The sequence below is a fragment of the Athene noctua genome, chromosome Z (genome assembly GCF_965140245.1).
Source record: "Athene noctua chromosome Z, bAthNoc1.hap1.1, whole genome shotgun sequence".
In the NCBI taxonomy this organism is placed as follows: Eukaryota; Metazoa; Chordata; class Aves; order Strigiformes; family Strigidae; genus Athene; species Athene noctua.
Genome location: NC_134077.1, coordinates 37,282,683 through 37,308,577, shown reverse-complemented (window position 1 = coordinate 37,308,577; position 25,895 = coordinate 37,282,683).

Below are 25,895 nucleotides of genomic sequence, written 5' to 3'. Positions count from 1 at the left end.
TGTTTGCTCTGAGGAAATCACAACTTAATATAAAACACAGAAAACTTTTTCACCCTGAGAGGTTTGCATCTGTCCTGGTTCAGCTAGGATAGAGTCAAGTTTTTCCCAAGCAGAGAGAGAGGGGGAATGGATCTCCAGCCGGGTTATTCATACCATGCTGACATCAGGTCCAGGGGCGGAGCCTTTTTACTGTCGCTTCTGGTTTTGGGGGTTGCCATACACGCGGCGGGCTTGCTCCTTGACCATTTAGCTGTATTTCTCTGTATATCGTTTGTCTTGTTCACTGTTATTGCTGTTTATTGTTATTATCATTGCTACTGTTGTTGTTCAGATTGTTCTATCACTCTGTTGTATTAAATTCCTTGTTACTTTAGCCCGGGTCTGTGCCTAACTTCCAGCCCAACCGGCCACGGGTGGGGGAGGGGCAACGGCAACGTGCTCTCCGATCCCGGCAGGAGCTAAACCTGCACAGCATCCAAAACAACAAGGTAACACAGCACTCTCGTCTCAAGGGATCCTGTCCGTGATGCCAATTTAAAAAATGTCCCGATCCGAGATCGGGGAGTGTTCTTAAACAATCCCGAGAGCAAGATTAAGACACAAACGAGGTCAGATGCTGCATAACCTTATAAACTTTATTTACTATAACAACTAATAAGAGCAATAGAACAGAGAAGAAAAGAAAGGAAAAGGTCGGAATCCCTAAGCAAGAACATGGTAGAGGCGCAACTAATTACCACCACCACAACCGGGGATCCGGCGATGTTCTGTCGGTCCAATGATGCTCCACGTTCCTGGCTCTGAGTTGGTTCCCCTCTTCTAGTTGGTTCCCCTCTTCAAAGGAGTACACAGTCTGTCTTTTTTATAGTCCCCGTCCCCACAGTTTGTCCACCCACTTCCACGGGGCTCTTTGTTGTAGGTGCCACCCCGTTGTCCTCTGTGCACGCATACCCGGGTGTCCATGGTGGTTATGCTGGCGAGGGGCCGATCTGTCTCGCTGTGGTTTCCCCTCCATGCGGCTCACGCGTAGGCGCAGCTCGATGGGTGTCTCGTCTAGGGCGGATGTGGTTTTCGTCGGGGACTGTGTGTTTCCTTCAAGATGTGCTCCTTTATGCTGAGTCAGGAAGCAGTTGTCATGGAGACAGCGATGTCGAGACATACTAAAAGTCCAAAAAGTTCCTTACAGGACCCCAGGATGGAAAAGGAAAAGAGATTGAGGTGGGAGGAGCAGCAGAGATGAAATGTTATGGACCGACCACAACCCTCAGTCCCCATCTCCGTGAGCCCCTTGTGGGAAAGGAGATAGAAGAGTCAGGAGTAACGCTGATTCTGGGAAGAAGGGAGAGGTGGGTGGAAGGTCATGTAATTTTGGTTTTATTTTTCTGTATCTTACTCTGTTATTAACTGGTCACAAATTCAGTTAATCTTCTTCAAGGTAAGTCTGTTTTTCCCATGACAGTAGTTGATGTGCGATCTCCCTGTTCTTACCTTAACCCACAACCCTTTCGTCTTAATTTCTTCTCCCGTCTTGCTGGGGAGGAGGAGTGAGAGAGCAGCTTGGTGGGTACCTGTTACACAGCCAGCGTTAAGCCCCTACACTGGTTCAAATAAAAAAAGATCTTCCCACACCTACCATGAATGACACTTGTTCATCTCCCACTGCAATTAAGTACTGTAGTAATTTAGACAATTAAGAACAATTTTAAAACAAACAAAAAATTTAATCTGGGATTTCTTAATTTCTCTCCCAGCAGAATATGGGACCCTTCAACATGTCCACAAACTGCATTGCTGTTAGTAATTCCTGAGCTGCCAGGGAGCTTTCCCTTTACAATTTTTCTCTACTGTGGGCGAGAGTTGTTTTTCTAGAACTCCTTATTTCCCACTGCCAATGAGACAAGGATATAACATGCAGTGAACTTCCCATACTTTGTCTGAGGTATTTTTGGACTCCTATATATCCGTATATAATGGGATTTAGCACCACCCAAAAAAAAAACCAAACCAAAACAAAACAAAACCAAAACCAAAACCTCTGCTTTTTTGATCTTTACGCAGCAAGACACATAAGTACTAGAAGCCTTCTATTTTTGAAGTGCTAAGGCTTGGACAACTGGTCCAAACCAGAGTTGACCTACAGATGAATCCTGTATATTTTATAACTGAAAACCATTGTGCCAGTAGGTATTACACTAAGTTATAACAAACCACCTATTCTGTTACAATGGAAGTATTGAAGCCTGAACAACAGGCCCTGAGCCAAAGCTGCTACCTCAGTATGTAGCCATTAGTGAAATATGTATGAAAGATGTATATATCTCGAATGTATATTTATCTTTGTGTGTGGATGAGACAACAGGCTCATGGAGACAGTTGTCTAGTCCTGTGACCTGATGTGTGACCTTGCTCATGATCCAATTAGATAAGCAGGGAAACTCCCTTATCTTCTCCCTTGAGCCCTGGCCAGGCTCTGAGAGACTCTAATGTGAGATTGGAACCAGGTGTTTCCACTTAAAACAAAGGTGCCAGCTATTCTGGCTTGCTGATTTTTAGTATCTAAGGTTGGACCAATTTGTAGTGACTTTAGAAGCCTCACCTATGGGTGCGTGTACTGTGTAGGTTTTCCCACTTACTGGGAAAGGCTTATCAAATCCTTGCTGTAACTGGTGTACCTGAGCATCTGTGGATCTGGATGATGGTAACATATGCAAGTGGTGATGTATCTTTCTTAATCACTGTTCTCTCTCAGATTTGATTTGATTTGATTTGATCAAATCTGGTTTGATGCATTACCCTGTATTTTCCTATTTGTTTAGGTGAACTATTCTTTTCTTGCTGTATATTTTCTGTATACTCTATGTATTCTGTTACATTATTTAGTTACTCCCACTAAAATATGCCTACTCTTTTCACTGTGGTGTTTAATTGGTATCCTTAATCAGCAAGCCAATTTTATGCTTCAAAAGAAGCACAGGCAGTTTGTTAGGCATGAAGGATTTTTTTCTTGAGCAACCCCTATCTCCTCTAGGCAAAAGCAACAGAAGAAAACTATTTTAGCAACATAGCCTGAATGGTTAATAGAACTATATTAAGATAGTATATATGTATGCATGTATATCATAGAAACATGGAATGGTTTGGGTGGGAAGGGACCTTAAAAATCATCTACGAGCAGGGACATCTTCCACTAGACCAGGCTGCTCAAAGTCCTATCCAACCTGCCCCTGAACACTTCCAGGGAGGGGGCATGCACAGCTTCTCTGGGCAACATGTTCCAATGTCTCACCACCCTCAGAGTAAAGAATCTCTTCCCTATAGCTAAACTAAACCTACCCTCTTTCAGTTTAGAACCATTACCCCTCATCCTATCACTATACTTCCTGATAAAGAGTCCCTTCCCATCTTTCCTGTAGGCCCCCTTGCAGTACTGGAAGGATGCTATGAGGTTTCCCTGCAGCCTCTTCTTCTCCAGGCTGAACAAACCCAACTCTCACAGCCTGTCCTCATAAGGGAGGTGCTCCAGGCCACTGACTATCTTCATGGCCCTCCTCTAGACCTACTCAAACAGGTCCATGTCCTTCTTATACTGGAGGTCCCAGAGCTGGACACAGTACTCCAGATAGGGTCTCATGAGAGAAGAGTAGAGGGAGAGTCACCTCCCTTGACCTGCTGGCCACACTTCTCTGGATGCAGCCCAGGATGTGGTTGGCTTTCTGGGCTGTGAGCATGCATTTCTGGCTCATAGTCAGTTTTCCATCCAGTAGTACACCCAGGTGCTTCTCCACAGGGCTGCTCTCAATCCACACATCCAACTTGTGCTTGGGATCACTGAGGCCCAGGTGCAGGACCTTGCACTTGTCTTGTTGAACTTCATGAGGTTTGCAAAGGCCCACCTCTCCAGACTGTCAAGGTCACTCTGGATGGCATGCCTTCCCTTCAGTGTGTTGACCATACCACATAGCTTGGTTTCATTGGCAAACTTGCTGATTGTGCACTCAATCCCACTGCCCATGTTGCCAGCAAGAATGTTAAAAAGGGCCAGTCCCAGTACTGATGCATGAGGAATGCCACTCATCACTTCTCTCCAATTGGACATCAAGCCATTAACTACAGTTCTTGGAGTGCAACCATCCAGCCAATTCCTTATCCACTAAGTGGTCCATCCATCAAATCCATGTATTTCCAATTTAAAGACAAGGATGCTGTGTGCAGCAGTGCCAAGTGCTTTGCACAAGTACATGGTATCTGTTGTTCTTCCCCTATCAACCAATGTTATAACCCCAGCATAGTAGGCCACCCAATTTGCCCTTACTGAAGCTGAGTTGGCTGTTACCAGTACCTCCTTATTTCCCATGTGCTTACTTTGCCAGTTATCAGGCCTAGCATAAAGGACACAGCCAGCATAAAGATAAACCAATAACCAAATTGTATTTGATACAAAAGGGCCAGTACATGGGTGAGCAACGGGGGTACAAGCAAGTCAGTCAGATTATACATAATCAACATCAATCCCACTGACCCCAACAACAGCACCGCACGACCAACAATGGGTGGAATAAATGGTGAAATGCAGCCTCCCATAGAAGGGACAGGAGACAAGCAAGTCAAAAAGCTAAATACATAAGACCAAGGAAGTCACATACTGAATCTCTACACAGCCCACATTTACAAAAGCCCAGTCCCAGGGAGGCAGGAGGTCCTTCCCCAACAGGAAACTCTGCACAGTGCATCCACCTCACAGAGAGACACTGCCCGTTCCTGCAAGTGGTCCCAGCTTTTATCCCTAAGTGGGACACCTGACCCTTGTTTACTTAATGCAGACACCTGGGGCTCCTTTACCTCATGGCTCTCCCTGCCAGGCCGGCCGCACCCTGGAGGGAAGCCTAAGGGCAAACTCACCCCCCCTTTGTGAAGGGCTGTGGGAATCACCCATATGTCAACCTTAATTTGGGGCTTGGGTTTGAAACCCCAGCATTTCAGTGCCCTAGCATATTTTCCAGGAAGAGGTGCTCCGTGATCTTGCTGGGCACAGAGATGAGAATGACTGGTGTGTAATTCCCTGGGTTTCCCTTTTTTTTTTTTTTTTCTTTTTTTTTTTTTTTCTTTTTTTTAAATGGGGGCTATGTTTCCCCTTTTCCCATCACCAGGAACTTCACTGAGTCACTGGGTGAGTGGCAGGTACTGCCACAGCTTCTCAGTTATGGATAGTGGCTTAGGCACTTAATTTGCCAGTTCCCTTACAACCCATGGATGCATCTCATCAGGTCCTATGGACTTGAACACCTTCAGGTTCCTTAGATGGTCTCAAACTTGATCTTCTATGGTGGGAAGTTCTTCATTTTCCCAAACCCTGCCTTTGCCTTCAGTGATTTGGTCAGTATGGCTGGAGCCCTTGCTGATGAAGACTGAGGAAAAAAGCGTTGTTGAGTACCTCCGCCTTCACCATATCCGGAGTATCCAGGTTTCCTGTTTCCTTCTGAAGAGGGCCCACATTTTCCCTAGTCTTCCTTTTATCACTGACATATCTACAGAGGCTTTTTTTGTTGCCCTTGATCTGTCAGGGCTTTGTCATACCTAACTGCTCAGACATTTTCTCTATTCCTCCCAGGCTATCTGCTCTTACTTCCACCCTCTGTAGGCTTCCTTTTTACTCTTGAGCTTCTCCAGGAGCTCCTTGTTCATCCATGAAGGCCCTCTGGTGTTCTGACCTGACTTCGGCTTTGTTGGCATGCATCATTCCTTAGCTTGGAGGAGGTGATCCTTGAATATTAACCAGCTTCCTTGGGCCCCTCTTCCCTCCTGGACTTTATCACATGTTACTCTGACAAGCACATCCCTGGAGAAGTCAGTCTGCTCTCCAGAAGTTCAAGGTAGTAAGCTTCCTGTGTGACCTCCTCACTGCCCTAAGGACCTTGAACTCCACAATGTCATTGTCACTGCAAATGTTGACCTTGAGATCCACACTCCCCACCAGACCCTACTTAATTGTTAGAACGAGGTCCAGCATATCACCTCTCCTTTGTTGGCTCCTCCATCACCTGGAGAAAGAAGCTATCATCAATGCATTCTGAGAACCTCCTGGATTGCTTAAGCCCTGCTATATCGTTCCTACAACAGGTATCAGGGTGGTTGAAGTTCCCCCTGAGGACCAGGGCTTATGAACACGAGGCTGCTTCTATCTGTCTATATAGGCTTCATAGACTTAGTTTTCCTGGTCAGGTGGCCTGCAGCAGACCCCATTATAACATCTCCTGTTCCTGCTCACAAGCTCTCCTTTTAATCCTGACCCACAAGCTCTCTGTTGGCTCCTCATCCATGGATATACATATACCTCATAAACCATTGTACTGTGTCTGGCTGAACTGGAATTGGTTTTCCCCTGTAGCAGCCCTCACGGTGCTGTGTTTTATGCTGGGAGCTGGCAGGGTGTTGATAGCACCCTGGTGTTGTGGCTGCTGCTGAGCAGTGCTCACACAGCACCAAGGCTCTTTCCGACATTTCCCCCAGCGGGACGGGGTGGGCAAGATCTTGGGAGGGGACACAACCAGGACAGCTGACCCGAACTGACCAAAGGGATATTCCAGACCATGTGACGTCTGCTCAGTATAAAGCTGGGAGAAAGGAGGAAGGGGGTGGGGTCACCCTTGGTCCTCTAAGGCAACCACTACTTGTATCGGAGCCCTGCTTCTTGGGAAGGCCCAATATTGACTGTTAACGGGAAGTAGAGAATAAATCTATTTTCTTTTTGCTTCTGTGCTTGGACCTTTGCCTCGCTTTGCTTGCATTAAAACTGCTTTTGTTCTACCCATGAGGGTTGTTTTTTTTCCTATCTTATTTTCTTTCCCATTTTTGATCTGTTGAGAAAAAAAAAAGGGGGAAGGGGAGGGAAGTGATAGAGTGACTTGGTGATTTCCTTTTTTCCCCCCGATTTTTAGTTATTACATGTCTTCAAGTTGCCTCCCATTGCTCTGAGCCAGAGCTTAGAGTAGCTTTTCAGTTAGACATTTTCCAAAGTGAATTTTTGAGTGCTTTTTTTTTTTTCTGTGTGCTAAAGATGCCACATTTATACTGTATTCATACTATACAATTCATTTCTGTGATTATGATTACAGGATTTGTTGGGGGGATGGATATTCGTGGTGGTGGATATTCTCTTGTTATTCTTCCATGCAATGCTATTCATCTTTAATATCCAACAGTATTTGCAAAGGTTCTTATTCCTATGATGAGTAGCCTCATGGCTTTAATAACCTTCTAATTCACACAGAACAAGTATTCATTCACCTTATAGAGCTGCCCAATGTGAAATCATGTTATTTTGTTGTTATTGTAATTGTTCTTTTCTTATCTCATATTTACACCACTAAAGTTGTATCAAATTTATCAGTTGTGTGGCAAATTTATCAGTCTGCTTTGGAAGCTTTTAATCTATGTTGGGTTCACTTTACAAAGGGCAGGTGATTTTACAAAGTACAGTATGGTGGAAATTCAAGCTTACAAACTCAGTGTCTTACAAAATCAGATGCAGACTCTGTCAATGAGCCAACAGCAAGGTCTGTACACTACTGATGTTCAAGTTATGCCTGTCAGAGGCCACCTGAAAATTTTACAAAGTATTGAGTTACATTAAGAAAGAGTAGTAATGACAAAAAAAAAAAAAAAAAAAAAAAGGTGTGTGTCTTGGGAGTCTTCTACAATCTCAATGCCAGACCTTGACCACTGATCACACAAAGATTTCTTTTTTAATATCTTCCCACTGAGGGACATCTTTTTACACTGTTACTGACCTGTTCCAGAAAGGTCCAGGTGTGGGACTGGGTTCTGTGTGATGAAAATATGTTAAAATCTTCCTTATTTTGAAAGGATGTGTAAACTCTATATTCACATCTGCTTCTCCCTCTAAAAGCCTCATGCCAAAAGATGTTCTCTCCTTTGTTATTTTTTCTCTTTCACCCTCAAATGATGTTTATTTTTTGCCAAAGTGTTCAGGTAAATGTGCGTGAAGGAAGCATTATCTAAATAAAACCTCTTTTATCTTGTATGTAGTGATACCACAAAATCTGCTACAGACTTGGACTCATGTGTTGTTTCTCACAGAAAAAGCAGAAGACTCATCTTCTTCCTTCTGTCTCTAGTTCCTTGTGTTTCAACACAAGCACAGATACATATTCTAATAATGAAAAAATGAAGTATGGGCCACCTTCGCACAATGCCTGTGTTTTCTGTACTTCCCTGTCAAATACTGTCCTTTCCAACACACTGACATGAGAGCATTAAGCAATGTATGTAATCCTTACTTGTTTTCAGCATTTATCAGCTATTAATGTTTTAACCCAGTATCTAGAACACTTGTGTAAATATAGAGCTTGTGTCCATATTTCACTATGGTCAGCAAGGATCTTCAAATGTCTCTTAAGGGGTAAATATTGTCATGCTCTGAACGCTGTCAACATGAACCTGGCTAGACAAGGCAATTTTAGATGGGTGTAGAGGCAAAATCACAACTTTTTTCAAAGAAAGACCAATAGAAGCTGAGCAAAGCAAATAAAACATTTCTCTTCTGCTGCTCTAGGATCTAAATATAATTCTTAATAGAATTAGTTTTATTTTTTAACTGCTTATAAATTTTTCCAACAATACAAAATTAATTTGGACAGATTTTAGAGGGTAAAGTACAGTGCAGGGAACAATCTTAACTAGAACTTTAAATGTTAAACTAGAAAAAATAAAAGAAAACAGAAGGGAGAAAGGAAGGAGAGAAAATATTTTTTAAAGTCCCAAATGAATTTTGACATAAAAATTTAATAAATCTATACTACAACTTCGAAGGATCTTCTGAGCACTCTTATGACACATAATTTTCTCTATGAAGTTATATTTACAATAAACAGATGATCTTGTAGACTTTCATAGTTCCTGAGTCAAAGAATGTCACTCTAAGTTTATTTTATAAATATAGCATTTGAAACAGACTTACGTTTACTATCACATTTTCTTAAACTTTCCTATTTAATTTTATTTTTCATTCTAGAGTGTATCATATTTTTTATAAACCAATAACTTTATTAAATATACAATTTTTTTTCTGAAAATTATGTAGGCTTTTACAAAGTGTTTGATCACTCTTCACAAACAGTTAATGCTACTTAACATATAATAAGAGTTCAGACTTCCCTTAATAAAACTCTTATCCTTCTTAAAAGATAGGCATATATATTCCCACAGATGAAGGATTCTGCTGTTCTATTTATAAAAAGCAAACTGTGTTTAGTCTTACAGCATAACTTAAATAGGAAATTATCTGATCCAGGGAAATATGTTTCAGAATGTGAGTTAAAAACACATGGTACATATCACAGCAGTTCTTTCTTGTCAAGAAACCTTGACAGGTGCACAGAGAGTGAAGCAAGTGAAGGAATGTGTGGGCTGTGAACATGAGGCCAGGTATGAAAGTGCTGTCACCAACTCCAAGTCTGTAATAACAGTTCAGTCAGGTTCTTGGTGTGAACCTGTACATTACATCTAAATGTGAAGTCAGGTGCATGAGTACAGGATTCGATACTCTTTTATGCCTTACTTCCTCAGTGCAAGAAATAAGAACGGTGATTCTCTAAGATGATGAAGTGTGCTGGGAACTAATAGTGTTATGTAGTGTGATTATTATCTGGACAAAATGTCATTTTGGGGATAGTAATATGTTTTTTTTTATTACTCAGTGGTGCAATCCTTAACTTTTCAAAGTACCTTTGACAAGATTCAGAGTCATGATTTATTTGTAATTACATATCTGTTAAAATGTAAGTAGTGGGTTATTTCTATTTTTCCTCTGGCACAGAACATACAGACAAAACAGATTATCCAATTTGTGTATAGATATGCATTGAAAGCTGAAGTTTCATGGAGACTCACAAAAAACCCCTCAATGTACTGAAAGAGTAATAACATTGCCATGAAAACTGGAAAACCATCATCAAATTTCAGTATGTAATGAAATTACTTCAAAAAATTATGCATTCAGCAGACTATTAATGAATGATCTGAACTCTTTACTCCTAAATCAATTAATTTTAGTATGTTTTATTTTCAGTACAGTCTAGTTAACATTCAGCCCTGAAAATACGGTAACCTAGTCTACATTCAGGTACTTACTCCTCAGTAATATACTTGCAACTAGCAAAGATATATATTCATAAGAGAAATTTATTTGTGAATATACCAGGAAGAAGAATTTCATTTTTACATTTCATTTAAAATACAATATTTTTCAATATTTTTTCAGCCTGACTGGATGAACTGGCTCGTAAATCCTTCAGCCAAATAGAAGACAGAAAGAATGTCATATGGTGAATATAATTAGCAAAGAAATATAAAGTTCAGACATTTGCTTTAAAGCATCTGTATGTCATCTGCAAATTAAAAATATAGTAACAAATATATTTTTTAATTATTTTGAGTACTGGAGACATTGCAGGGAAATCATGAAGGTCTTACAGACCTTCCCCTTCAGTAACAGTGAACTGACCAAAGGGGTATTCCAGACCATGTGACATCTGCTCAAGTATAAAGCTGGGAAAAAGGAGGAAGGGAGCAGGGTCACCCTTGGTCCTCCGAGGCAACCACTACATTTATTGGAGCCCTGCTTTTGTTTAACCCACAAGGGTTGGGGTTTTTTTCCCTATCTTATTTTCTTTCCCCATTTTGATCTGTTGAGAAAAAAAAGAGGGGAGGAGAAGTGATAGAGCAACTTGGTCGGTACCTGACATTTACCTAAGGTCAAACCATCACAATTGCATTAAATTTTGCTGTAATTTTGAGACTAGCTGTTTTTATTTGTAGTGTGGCAGCAATACAGATTTTTCCATTTAGGTCCAAGTAAATGGTAGTACCTACTGAAGCATGTGGAAATAAGGAAATACAAAAAGCTGCACATCAGAAGACATCTGCAAAGTACAATAGTACACAGTTTTATTGGTCTTTTATTACAAGCTGGCAAACCTGTGCACACTAACTCTTTGCACATGTGCCAGCTATCTCCTATTGACAAAACACTATTGCAGCCAGAAGAATGTGGGTGCTGTTCCATCAGAGCTCTGTTTGCGTGTACCCCTGCTCAGGAATCCAAATTCCTCGCAAGATCCTCTTCCCCTTGTTTCCATCTTCTGCATGTTTTTGCAGCTACTTGGAGCAAAATTTCAAACTAGGTATGGCAGCCAATAAATTGAATGTATTTCACTGTATTTATCAGCCCAAGTGCCCCATGTGTATGTTCTGACTAAGACCTTCATCTAGTGAGCTTTAATACATTGAAAAGGGACTTTATTAGATCTCATTGTTGTTCCATAGGAATGTATAAACTATCACATATTTTTATCTAGACCTCGGTAGAAAACAGAAAGCTTTATAAAGCTTACAGAAGTGTCAAAATTCTTTGCATGAACAGGTCAGAAACGTTTTAGAAGTTTTCATAGATGACAGCACAGGATTGATAATACTCTAGGAGTAACAGTCTTGATTTTAGTTCAGAGGTGATTTTTTCAAGATATCAACTCTATTAGATACCTTACCCCCACGAACACAACAGGATTTCACTTTATTTTTTATTTGGAGCTATTCCTCTTAGTAGATGATTAAACAGATATTATCTAATTAAAGTATGGTAATTCTGACAGAAAGAGAGAGATGATTCGGCGGCTACTGGCAAGGAAACTGAGCCACATATGACCAAGTCCCTGATCTTTCTTTCAAATCTGCTATTCTGGCCACTGGATATTTTGAGGTAGATTTCTATCATTTGGATTCTACTAAAAATTCTGCCGTGAAAAAACTTTCCTGACAAATGTGCTATACTGTGATTATTTAATTGAAAAAATCCCAAGTGACTGCCTTCCAATAGATTTCTGATATGTCTGGATTTCTGGGGTCCTATGGTAATTATTTCAAAACATAAGGGTTTTCATAATAATAAACATCCTATTTTGCTCTGCATTAAAAAAAAATGTCTATTGGTTCACTTGTATATGCTTTCAATGCATTAATCATTTTCTACAAGGCACTTGTTCATTTACAAGGACAACTGAGAAAGATAAGACAACAATTTTAGACTGAATAAGATATGGACAAGCTAGCATTAGTTTAAAACAAAAAAATACTGCATAATGAATGTGTATAATATAATAGTTCAGAATAACCTCTCATAATGTATGTGTCATTCCTCAAATGAGACAAAAATCTGTGGTTCATAACAAAGAAGATATTTCCTTTGGGTCTATATTTAAAGCATTATATCTCCCACATTTATGCTCATTCAGTCCAAACACAGAGCAGGGGGTTGTGCACATATATATTTGGATACTTTCAACTATTATGCTATAAGTGTTCTATAAATATATTTGTTTATCAGACTTAATATAGATTCTAGTAAATACCAATTACCCATTAATTTAGCTAAACTCTGTATTTTTAATTCTTGTGCCTCTTAATTTATTTACTCATTACAAATAAAATTTATTTTAATAGTTAAAAAGACATGTGATTCTTAGATCTGCAGGGTATTTTTTAACATTTCTAAAACCAGGAAAGAAGACAGACATTTCAGCTTACATTTGAAAACGTTTACCTCTCACCTACAGCAAAAGTAATTACTCATGTTTTATCCCAATATGCTGTCAATCCCAAACCTATAAATTTCCAATTACTGACTACCACACTCCATTTATAAACAATAATCTAGAAATAAAAGTTCATTTTATGTAAGCAAAAATTGCTTTACTACAGATTTCTACATAATATTATCAAGAGGGGTGAACTGCATGGATGGGAGAGCAAGATGACACTTTTCTTAATTAGGGCTGAAATATTCCAAAAGACCTGGTGCTTTAACTAAATATGATGCTGCTAAAATAAATGTGATACATATGTAATATTTACTGTCTTTTTTCCATTACTATTTTTTTAATAATTTGAACATTTCCTAGTATCTCTTTTTCTTTGCCTGTGGAAGTGAAAATTTCTTTTCCACTCCTCAGTGGCAGGTGCTGATTATGACATTTGTCATGGACCTAAACTTTTCTGACCTCAGTAGACTTCTATTTTTAAATTTTTAAATTGCAAGTTTTCACCTCTAATTATTGAAGCTGACAATCTGCTTTAAAATAATAGATTTGGAGAAGATTTTACAGATTATCTCAGATGAAAATCTAGATTTCCTCCTGTCTATGTTTAGGCACATGACTGAAATATCTGCATCAAGGAGATTGTCACTCTATTTTCCTTTGCAGGATACAGGCTCTCCAAAATTCTTCTTGCTATGTAGGGGAGTCTAATCCTTTCAAGTAATTACACTGCTAATTTATACACCTCAAATATATGTATTAAGTTAAATGAGGTAGATCTAAGCTCACATCCACTCCATCATATCTCAATGTGAACAAATAAGTACTTGCAACTCTTCTTAGAAAAAAATTTGGAGGTACATTTGGCTTATCAGGTAGTCAACTTCATTCTTATCTGTTTTTTCTCCATTATGCAAATTATTCCTCATGTTCATATAAGGATATCAGACATTTTCTTCCATGGATTTATATTTTCCTTTCTTAAATTGTCCAAGAGAAGTAATAGAGTGTTGAATATGAGGTGTAAGGACTCTGTGTTGGCTGACCTTCACATTATTAAAATCATTAATCATATTATTATCCTTATACAGTACTCATTAAAGAATCATGAGACACTCAAAGATTTTCTTATTGATACATTATGCTGTATAGCTGATTCTTACCACCCACTGAAATGAATCAAACTATAAATCAGAAGGTACAAAAAATGTAAAGTAGGACTTCTCAAGTTTAACAGAATATATGCTGTCAATCTGAAATCTAATAAGAAATGAAAGACTATATTCTTGCACAGAAGTATTCTGACAGAAGCACAATTAGCCTGAAAAATTCAGATGTGTTTTCTGCATTCTTCCAAAATGTAAGTATAATGGCGTCACATCCTTTCAGAAACTCTTTGAAAGACATCAGTGCTGAAATACAACAGCTGACTTAAAAAGTATCAGGCATAAATCAATGTTACAGGAGGATGTCCGGAGCAAAGTACTCTTTGGGCCTGAGCTGGACAGAACTTTCTGATGCTAATCTATGTGACATTTCTGAGAGCAACAAATATTAACCACAGTCCCCAAATAAGAGAATTTACACCAGTTTCTGAATTATTTTCCACAGGAAAAGAAGGATCAGCAGAAATTATACACAAATATTGATCCAGTCTCACAAAAGTTCTTTGAAGTTGAATACATAAGAAAGTCAGTATTGAAGAGATAGGTCAGAAAAGGAAGAGGAAGAATATCTAAGAATATATAGTAATATATAAGACAAGTAGGAACAATCAAATTAATTTATAAAACACATTCAAGCTATCCAGCATGCATTATGCATATTTTCCTTTTTCCTCTAAACTTTTTTTGAAACCTCTTCTTTTAATTTTAATTTATGTATGGTTCAAAAATTCTATACACCAATGCTGTTCCAAATCCATTTTGCTGTTTAGATGTGAGGCAATATTTCATTCAGACTTGAACCCGATATACATTTTTTTAATGTAAATTTGTCCCTGTTTAATTTAACATAGTGATTTTAAATATAATGGCAAAACTTAAATTAATCTGTACTTTCATCTCTCAGATGCTTGACACGTGTAAATTGAAAGATCCCTAATGGTTGATGAATAGCAAAGAAACCCAAACAGTGAATATATATAAGCAAAGGTCTGAAATTGGACATAATCTGTGGAAACAAATTTATGAATTCTGTAAAACACAATGTTTGTCAGGAATCAATTTCAAGTAATTGGTTCCACATAGGCCAGTAAAACTGCAAAGTCAGCAAGCAAGTAGACAACAATCTTTTTTTTTATTGTCTTTCCTGAGATTGGGAACTTCATTATATATCTGTAGTAGCAAGGTGTCTGTATGATTCTCTCCATGATCAGTACCCCTGACAAATGCATTTTCTTCAGTCTCTTTATAAATCAGATCCCTTTATTACATCAAGCAGTATTTATCAGCCACCAATGGCCAACGACATAATCAGAGATTTGCACAGCCATAAGATGCTCATCTTTCATGCAAGTGTTACATCATCTTTAAGGAGCCAGAACGGTCAGAAGGGAAGTAACTGGCTCTGCAGAGGAAAGTTCTGTGACAGAGGGTAATGCACAAACCCAGAAAATTATTACTTCCTGATCCCCACTTTGTCAGTCAAGCTTGTGTAATGATTAGATGTAAACCTAAAATATGTTTTCACAAACATTTAGAGAGTCAATTTACTCACTTTGCATCCAGCTGTTCTCACTTTCTCTGACTGGGCAAAACAACTGGGCAAAATTACAGAAAACAGAAGTTTATATAGAGCTTTCCATCTTTCTTATCTCCTTCCAGTACTATCAGACTGAAATAAAGTGTTTTGTCACCATTGGCTTTTTGTATAGGATTTATTCTTCTTGCTGACAGAGATCCTATGCTCTCTAGTAATCATAAATGTTACTTTGACATAACTGAGAACAATTTTTCTGAATTTAGTATCTTTTAAAGCACTGAATTTGGCCCTAATTTTTTTTTTTTTAATAATTTACTCCGTTTACTGTCATCTCGCAAAAATAGACTTGTAGAAAATTAAAAATAAAATTTAAAAAACCCAAAAAACCTCAGAGAATTAATATTAATATGTAACTATTTTAACATACTTTAAAGTGAATTTCTGAACATATTTTTACTTTTGTGTTTCCTTCAAATAAATTAACATCACAACCTTTCTTTTTTTTTCTCTTTAAAAAAAACAGTAAGACAAGCAGAAGAGTCTCAACCCAAGAATGCTTTTCAAAACTTTAACATCAACACTGCAGAAATATACGTATGATTATTCAGCAAACTATTACCAGTGTTGCAGAAGTATAAATAACAGCCAGATGACTTTTCCATGAAAGTATATTATGGTTTTGCTGAAAACTTTGCTGATGGAATTTCCAGACGCAGAAGAGAGTGAGGTTCTGGACTAGTCAGATAGCAAACTATTTGCTGTTAAAGTGGGGGAATACTTAAATGTATGAGTTGGTGAAGGGCCTTGAAACTTGTTCTTTCAAATCATGGTGGGAACTAGAGTAATTTGGATATTCTCTAGGACTTCTTGTGTCTTTCAATCTCCACCAGAATTAAAACTAATTTGAAACTTCTTTCTTGTACTATTAACTTGGATTGGCTCCTCTGTCTTTTATACTAATAGGTGTTTCATTGTTTACATTTGATAATTTTTCCTCCAGGTCTCACTAGCCTGCCTGTTAGGTGTTACACCTTTATCTAAAGGGCTTTCTCTTGGAAAATTTCTTTCTCCCATGTTTCTCCAGGAGATTCAACTGCATGAGAATTCCTCCCTTACCTGGAACCCGTAACATACCATAGCAATATATACTGGTCAAAGAGTGCTTTTGTTGGGTTAATTTTTTCCATAACTGATTTATTTCATCTAACTTGGTGTAATTTATCTCAAAATATTCCAATAAAATGCATGTAAATGACATGTAAATATGCATATAATTCATACTTATTTTCTTCGTAACCCAGCAGTATACTTCTTCAGTGATGAATACATACTTTATAGTCAGTTTTGTTTAAAATATTTGCTCCTTCCCAGCTAATTATTTTTTAAATCTTGCACTGAGTAACTGAAGTCACCACTATTGTCAACTTGTTTTTACAGTAGTTCTAATGATCCTAAAATGACAGGTAAGTGAAGAAATTACTATACACTTATGGTTCATAGAAGTGTATGTGAGGAGTATGGCAGATGAACTGAAAGTATGCAAGCAAGTGACTTTGCAGAAAGTCCTATTATATACTGAATAGATTATTCATATGGTTAAGGCTAAACTGTGTTTCATAATTTGTTTTACAATGCTGCATTATGGACTGTGGTTATCTTTCCCCGAAGACAAACAGCTTTTCAATCACTTTGTGCACTGCAAGCATTCTGGCCCTGAGCCCATACCAATTACAAGGAAAGCAGAATAACCTTCTCTTTCTCATATGTGCTTCTTTTATTTAAAGAGTCATTCTGAGTGGCCTAATGACAGCATTCCTACCCTGAGGACTTCTTCAGCACATACACAGATGTCTGGCAGAGACTACAAATTCATGCAGTGGCAAATTTACCAGTTTGAGGTACTCACCACAATGCCCAGTCACTGAGTTGCCAGCTAACATCACCATCAGGGTTCCTTATTAATGTTAAAAGCAAATGAGTCCCTCTGAATGCTGGAAACACCAGCAGCATATGTGACACTTGTGTTAAAATGTTTGAGAATAAAACAGTGAAAAATGTACATTCACTAATCCTTTGGTGAGAATTCTCACATTCAGCTTTACTATACAGGAAAAGATTTACACATCCTGCCAGCAGCCACCTCAAGGTGCAATGTCCTTACCAGCTAGTAACAAGTGACCCTCCAGCAAGGTCTCAGCTGCACAGGAAGAATGTGAGAGAAAAATTAGAGTAGCCCCTGATCTAGGGCTCTGCCTCCCCACAGAAAAGGGGGAAATTCCCAGATGTTTCTATGAATCAGTAGGTACCTTCTCTCCTGACATTAATGGGAGTGTAAACTAGAGGTTTGTCCCAGTCATATCTCTTTTAGCTCATCTTGTACATGACTTGTCACGTAGGATCTTCTGCAAGACAAGTATTAACTCCTGTTTGTTACCAGTGGGAAGCCAAATCTCTCTTTTCTCAGAACTCAGAAGTCTGTTTCTTTCCTGCTAACAGAGAAGATTGCACTGAGAGGATGCCTGGACATGAACAAATGGCCACAAATGGTGTCTCTGTACTGAAAAATCTCTGGCTGCACATGGCAATCTTGTCACTAATTACAAGGACCTCACTTCAAGTTCTTCCGCTCCAGTGTTTTGTTTTGTTTTTTTTTCTCTAAATTCAGTTTACAGTTTCTCATAGTACTCCTGCCTGAGGTCAAGAACTACATCAGTCTGCAAGAGTTAATATCTCCTTTTCAGGGAACAATCTGAAGAGTTGCTAAAAACTTTACTCCTGAATTAGGAGAATTGCTCCTGAATCAGAAGAAGGTGACATAATAATTTTAAGTGCACTAAAACACATCCCAGAGAGTGAGCGGGGGAGGGTGTGGGGAGTGGTGGTGTGTGTACACAAGATGAAATTTAGTATTTGTGAGATAAATAAAGTCCTCATTCTGCTGTCAGAAATTTGCATTATACTTAGATTTGGCTTTAACCAGATCCCACTGGTTAAATGAGAAATACACCATTATCTTAGGATCAGGTCCATTGACTTCAGAGACTGTAACTCCCTGACATATGACAGCAAGAAGATAATAAACATACAGAACACCAAAAAAAGCAAACTAAATATAAATTAATACCTCCATAATCTTTTAAATATGTAAATTTCAATTGCACAAATATTTAAACTATTCTTAGTCTATATATTAAACAGTCCTGGAGGTATAGAGATTATTTTCTTTGGAGTTTTTCAGAGGAGAGAGCACTTATTTGTGATAATGAAGCACATGTTCTGAAATAAACATACATTGTAATGCATTAACGCAGTTTTAAATCTCTTAGATTTAGTGTGTGACATTTTAGATATGATAATGGAATCCATGTACATTCTAAAATCATACATTCAAAACTGTTTGAATTTTCTTTTACAACTTACACTGAACAAAATTTATTTAAGCACAGCAACCAGCTCAATAAAACCATCAGAAATTTTATTTTTTAATGACACTCCTATTTATTTAACAGTTGTGAAGATCATGCACCTTGCCCATTCCACTGACTGAATTGGATAATTTATTTGGTGTCCTCCACCAGCTTGTCAAGTTCAGCAAATTAAAACTTTGTGCTCCTGTACTTCAAGTTTTTCACATTGGTTTTATGTTCTTAAATATAAGCACTTAGAATATCATCCTTGTCATCTCTGCACTTCTATTAACATCAACCTCTAATCAAGTTTGCTGGTTTGTACCAAAAATATTTCTGTTTTTCTTTGTGTAATTTACCCACAGAATTCCTTCTACTAGCTGACCTGCAAAGCTACTAGTAATTGTTTAATGAAATCGTTTCTCCAGAGACACCAAAGGGAATTGTCCAGGTAACAATGACAAGGCTGAATAAGAGCTATACTTCATTAATTAACCAGATTCAGACCATCAATCTGTGAACACTTCTGGTTTATGCACTTACCCTTATCCTTTCCTTTCCCTATTTCCCCATTGTTATGCAGTGCTTCAAACTATTTTCAAAGAGCTTTTGTGAGGAAAACATGATGGAAAAAGGAAGAACAAAGCGTTGAATCTACCTTATCAACTCCAGTGAATTAAAGGAAAAATCTGGAAGGAGTTATAATTTTCTATAAATTCACTGCCCTTAAAAGTGATTAAAACATTTATTTACATCAACAGAGACAGAGACTGTACATTTTAATCAAGTGTTAATGGAAGACAGTGTCTGATGTACATGTAATCCTTTGAGTACTGGTATACAATTTAGAGTTCAGTAAACAAAGAAGCTATTTGCATTCCCGTAGCATTCCCACATTTCTGATTTTTTTTTTTTCCCCAGTTTCTGTACCTTCTTGGGTTCATTTATCAATGCGTAGTATTGTTAAATAGAGCAGTGAATTGATTTTAGTGAAACAGACAATGTAGAAATTAGTCAATACTGTATTTGTATAACTACATTCTGACTCACTTTGTGCCAATAATTTTGTGAAGGAAAGGAAAGGAAAGGAAAGGAAAGGAAAGGAAAGGAAAGGAAAGGAAAGGAGAGGAGAGGAGAGGAGAGGAGAGGAGAGGAGAGGAGAGGAGAGGAGAGGAGAGGAGAGGAGAGGAGAGGAGAGGAGAGGAGAGGAGAGGAGAGGAGAGGAGAGGAGAGGAGAGGAGAGGAGAGGAGAGGAGAGGAGAGGAGAGGAGAGGAGAGGAGAGGAGAGGAGAGGAGAGGAGAGGAGAGGAGAGGAGAGGAGAGGAGAGGAGAGGAGAGGAGAGGAGAGGAGAGGAGAGGAGAGGAGAGGAGAGGAGAGGAGAGGAGAGGAGAGGAGAGGAGAGGAGAGGAGAGGAGAGGAGAGGAGAGGAGAGGAGAGGAGAGGAGAGGAGAGGAGAGGAGAGGAAAGGAGAGGAGAGGAAAGGAAAGGAAAGGAAAGGAAAGGAAAGGAAAGGAAAGGAAAGGAAAGGAAAGGAAAGGAAAGGAAAGGAAAGGAAAGGAAAGGAAAGGAAAGGAAAGGAAAGGAAAGGAAAGGAAAGGAAAGGAAAGGAAAGGAAAGGAAAGGAAAGGAAAGGAAAGGAAAGGAAAGGAAAGGAAAGGAAAGGGAACAAAGAAAACTTACTGAAATTTTGTCTTATAAAAAACGTTTCTCATTTTCTGTGTTTGTAATTACATCTCTGATTGGCTACATATACAAAATCACAGCAGCTGTGATTGGCTGCACATTCACCTCTGCTTTATCATCTTTCAAATTCATGTAATCATGCTATTATCTTAACAAGCCAATGCTTTCAATGAAAGTGGAATGGATTTTGCTTTTCTCACATGACAAGATATTACTGCAATACAGTGAGATGACCAGCCTTGTACTAGAAGAGCTTAAGAGGTATCTGAACAACTTTAACAAATAGAGGAAACAACCCAATGTCATTTTCACTGAAATAATTTGAATTCACTGTCTCTGCTGGAAGTTGGTGATTTATACATATAAGGTTATGGTCATTATGACCATATCTTAAGTTCCTGTAAAATTCACATTTCCTTGTCATCTGTACTGGCCATTTGCAACCAGCTCTGGTCTCTCCACAGCATGTGTATGTTTTCTTCAGGGACTTCACAGACTCCTTCGATCAGTGCCTTGTCACAACCTGTTCAAAACACTTTCTGATGAGGGCTCCAGCTACAGCCCTTTCTACATTGTGCTGGAATTTCCCTTCTTGCCATAAAAAAAAAATAATAAAACATTTTTTTCAGTCTGATAATAACTGAAACTTTTGCTTACTAGCAGATTATTAAAAGAGACATAACAGATGAAGTTCTCTTCATCTTCTACTATAGATGTTGCTGGATCCCCTTAGAATATTATTGCACAATATTCTTCCCGTTCTTTTGATGATAGGTCCTTATGAATTACAACTTAAATATTATTCATATTCTAATAGCATAAATCTCTAATCATGCATTCAGTTCTTTCCTGATTATTCCCTTTACTTTCTACATTTTGCATGGTCAGTGGCATTACTTTTGTAATAGTGTTTTTTTGTTTCTGCAGTGCAATGTATGACAAATTTGTCCATGATTATGACTCCAAAGTAGACAAGATTTTTTGTCAGATATAAGGAAAAAATGAGAAATGGACTCAGCATGAGTGAAAATTTAATATTCCAAATGTCTGGGTTTAAATTAAAAAGAAATATATATTGTTTCCAATCATCTTAATGTGTTTCTTTTAATGTATATGGTGTTCCAAGTTTTTAATACTATTTCCTTTAATTTATGTTGGCTTTATATGAATGTAATGAAATGTAATGAATAGATGTAAACCTGAAATATTTGTTTTAAAATTTCAAGAAGAAATATCTCAACATTTCCAAAATGGAAACTTCTTGTTTAAAATTGTTCAAAATATATACCTCAATGTTTGAAATGGCCAACTTTTTATTTTGCCCAAATTATTTGGAAATCTTTATTGCTTTAACTCCCTAGGAAAGTAAATTTTTAAACAAAATTCACTGTTCGTTACATTTTTCACAGATCTACTGGACAATAATGCAGAAAAATACCAATCATAATTATATGTCACAAGTCATATACTGTTTAAAAAAAATTATTATAGACCTAGTATTATATATCTATTTTAGATAAAAATCAGGTATATTTACACACTAGAATGTAACAAAGATTTACAGGGCTTGGTTCTATAAATTGTCTTATTCAAAGTGATGCTAGTCCTTCATTATTCATGAGTACTTACTATGACCTCTTTCTATAAAAAATTTACTCCGTTCAGGATTCATTATGTTATCAAGAAAAAGCCCTACAGAAAAAATAAGGGATATATGTATATGGAAAGGGATATATAAGGGAAAATAATGGTCATTACTGAAAATATTTTTCGGTTGCAAGGAATGTTTTACATCTTGTTGACTAAAATAAGACATGTCTTTTCCCCTAAAAGAACAGATTGTCTTTGTTTCAAAAATTTAAGAGATGAAAAGCATTAAAACCATTTTCTACCTCCAAAGAGAGCATTCCCCTCTGTACAGGTCCTTCTGTACATGTGAAAAGCAACCAAAGGTTGTTCCAGAAGTAATTGGAAAAAGGAAGTCATGACTTCATACATTAATGTCTGCCCTCTTATTGGGTTTTTTATTGATAAATACTACACATAATATGTTGCCTCTTTGTTTTATAACCACTTTTTCCAATATGGAATTAATAATAAATTCACATTTTTGGAAGGGGAACAGTACATGGTATTTTAAAATGCAGAAATTCTAGAATGTAATTCTGGGCTGCTCTCTGGACCTTAAGTTAAATTTTCATCGGGAGTTTAGTAATTTAAATGTATTTTATAATAGTTTTGTTTAGGGTTTGGTTGGTTGTTGGGTGGGTTGGGTTTTTTTGTTGTTGGGTTTTTGGTTGGTTTTTTTTTTGGGGGGGGGGGAACAATAAAACCAAATCAAAACAAAGAAACAAACAAACAAAAAGCAAGTTCTCATTGGCCTTCAAGGCAGTTCCAACATCTTACACAAATAAAGCTGATAAAGTTTATGACTCTTCTTTACCTTCAACGGTACTGGGATAATATTTCTGTCTTCATTAACTTGTTGCTCATACCAAATATTGTGTCCATCAGGAAGGTAAAAGAATCAAAAAACACATTGTTCACAGAATGTTTCTGGCATTTATGTATGTAGCTAATGAACCTTCACTTTCCAGCAGGGCTAAACTTACTGAGCTTCTGTCTTTTACATTGTGTCAGAAATGTTGAATGTTACGACCTGGTTATCAATTATATGTATTAGGAAATAACAGCTATACATCTCTGTGGGAGACTAATGTCCACAAATCAAAACAGCATTGTTGGAGCACGCAAAACATGGAATTAGTTTTACCAAGAGTCATCAAACGTTTTAAATTTGACAGAATAGTCATCCTTTGATAGCTCCCTCTAGCTTATCTCTTGTTTAAAAAAAAAAAAAAAAAAAAAAAAAAAAAAGAAAGCTGAAGACATAGCTTGGGTTTTCCATGACTAAGTGCTCATCACTAGTTTTAAATGTTTTTTAGGAAATGCAAAAAATAAATATAAGTAGTAGATGTCAGGTAAAGAATAAGGTCTTAAGAACTGTGATTTAGTTCTCATTACTTCCATGTTAACTGATCAGTCTATTATATCAATCCTTATCTATTATCTTGAAGAATTTTGGAGGATCTCACTCCATGCCAACCTAATGTTTTGCTGGAACAGCTTGCTTTTTATACTTGGGATTTTTACATGCAGAGCTAAAATGAAAACTTTTTTTTTACAAACATTTTACTACACTGGAACTGCAGATATGATCATCAGCAAAGGCAGGTTAATTGAATATTCAGTTACTGCTCATGTGAAACTGTAAATTTTTGTTTCCTCATTAAAGATAAAACTGCTTATAAAACCTCACATTTAGGGAATAACTGATGGAAAAAACACGACACTGGTCTGTGCAATATGTCTGACAACTGTTCCTATAACTGGCATTCTGAAAGTGGAGGTACATGTGAACATACATGTGTAGTACTATTAATGTTGATACCTCTGTTTTCAACTTAAATATAGCTTAGTACTGAAAATTATGGTCTGAGTGCAGGACTAGGTGTCTGCTTCCACTGAATTTTGCCAAATTCTGGTTAAATATCAGAGTCAATGTGAATTTTTTATAATGGTTTATATATCCATATATTCTGGGAATCCTGAATAGAAGAAATAACACACTGAAATTACATACTCTGCAAATTGTTGCTTTGGGAACTTAATTGATTTAACTGACAGTCTTAAGCATTTTAGAAAGGAAGAAGAGAGCTTACTTTATCCCTGCAAGGCACTACAGGGAGATCAACAAAATTGTATAGTCACCAGAATCAAATAATGCTGGCAAAGCTGACAAAATCAGTGTAATTCCTTTACTCAGGTCCACAGTCAGATGGGTCTGTAAAAAGTAATGTTATTTTCTAGTGCTAAGTTCTATCTTAAAACTGAATCAAGATGTAAATGGACTTATTTCAGCACTGCCTCATGGTGACAGGAGCCACTATAAGACAGCTAATATTTACATAGCCACAATTAGAGACACAGTTTTGTTGTTCAATGCATGGGTCTATAATACCAGCCTGAGTAAAATAGGTCTGCTACTTTGTCTTCATGTCTTTCTGTGTTTTTATCATAGGTCATAAAAGAGCAAAAGTGGTTCTTTATCTTAATAACACTAACACAGAGAGAAATATATTTGCATATTTTAGTGCAGATACACTGTAGTTCATCGAATAAAAATCCAGTATTTCAGAAGTATGTATCAGTGTAGACTGTAAAACTCACAAGTGTTGTGAAGCAATTCCAATTTTGGACAACTGGTTCTATGTTCAGTATCATTCAGAATATGTTCAGTATCCACCACTTCTCCCTTAAACATATTTGAAATTTCTTATCAGAATTCAATTCAGAATCTTCTTTAATTTTCTTTCACAAATAAACATGCACCTTCAGAATTAATGCAGAAGTTGAATAAAAGAAAAAGAAATTCCCAGAAATTCTGAAGAATGCAATGGATTGGACAAAACTCTGAGAAAATAAATTTATTTCCTAAGAGCTTTTCATTCTCAGATTATTTGAGTAAAACTTAACATTTTCTCCATTCCCATCCAAAGTGGAATAATGTTTATAATACTTAAACTGCAATAAATACCTGCAAAGAGAATAAGCCAGTTTATAATATTTTTCTTGTGGAGAAAGACTTTCTACTCTATTTTAATTAAACAGAGATTTTTTTAGTGCTTTTTCAGTGAATTCCTGCTTCTTGAATTTCTATATTCCATGTGTATTTAATACACAAATCAGGAAAAGTCACAGGCAAGCCTAAAGCCAAATTCACTTTTTGCTAAAAAGACTTTTCAGTGACTTAATGTTCATTGTGTGTTCTGTATGATTTGTACTTCACGACTCCAAGCTGACTTACTGCATTTGCTTTGATCAGTTTTGTTTTCACAAGGCCATTATTAGCATAATGAACAAACAGAAGTTATCTCATATCTTTGTCTCTGTAGAAGAGCTCTTTAAAATGACTGGATTTATCTTGTTAAACAAGAGTACTCATTCTATGTTAACCTTTCCTCTGCTACATATATGATAGAGATACAGATAAAATAAATTAATTTATATAATTGCTGTAACCTAGTACAGTTTAACTAGTCAATATGTGAGGGCAGGACTTCATGCTAGGGAGTTTGAGTTGTTAGCCCTGCTGCTCAGAATAACCACCTTGCCTGGTTACTGCAGACTACCTGCACCTGGTTCTTGCTCTGGTGCTACCTGCTATCAAATGTATTCTCAGCATAAGGAGTCCAAGACATGTTTGTTCATGGGAGCCAGAAAACAGGTCCTGCTTTTTGAAACACTGAGGCAAAAATAGTCTTTTACTTAGGCTATGTGAACTTCCAAACACATTGACCGTTGTCCAAGCCCTGACAAGATAGTGAACCTGCAAAACTGAATTAAAGTTTTTATAGGACTTTTTTTCTTATGGGACTTCAACAAAATATACTCAGAGGAACTTTACAACTCCTGAAAAGAAAAAAATAT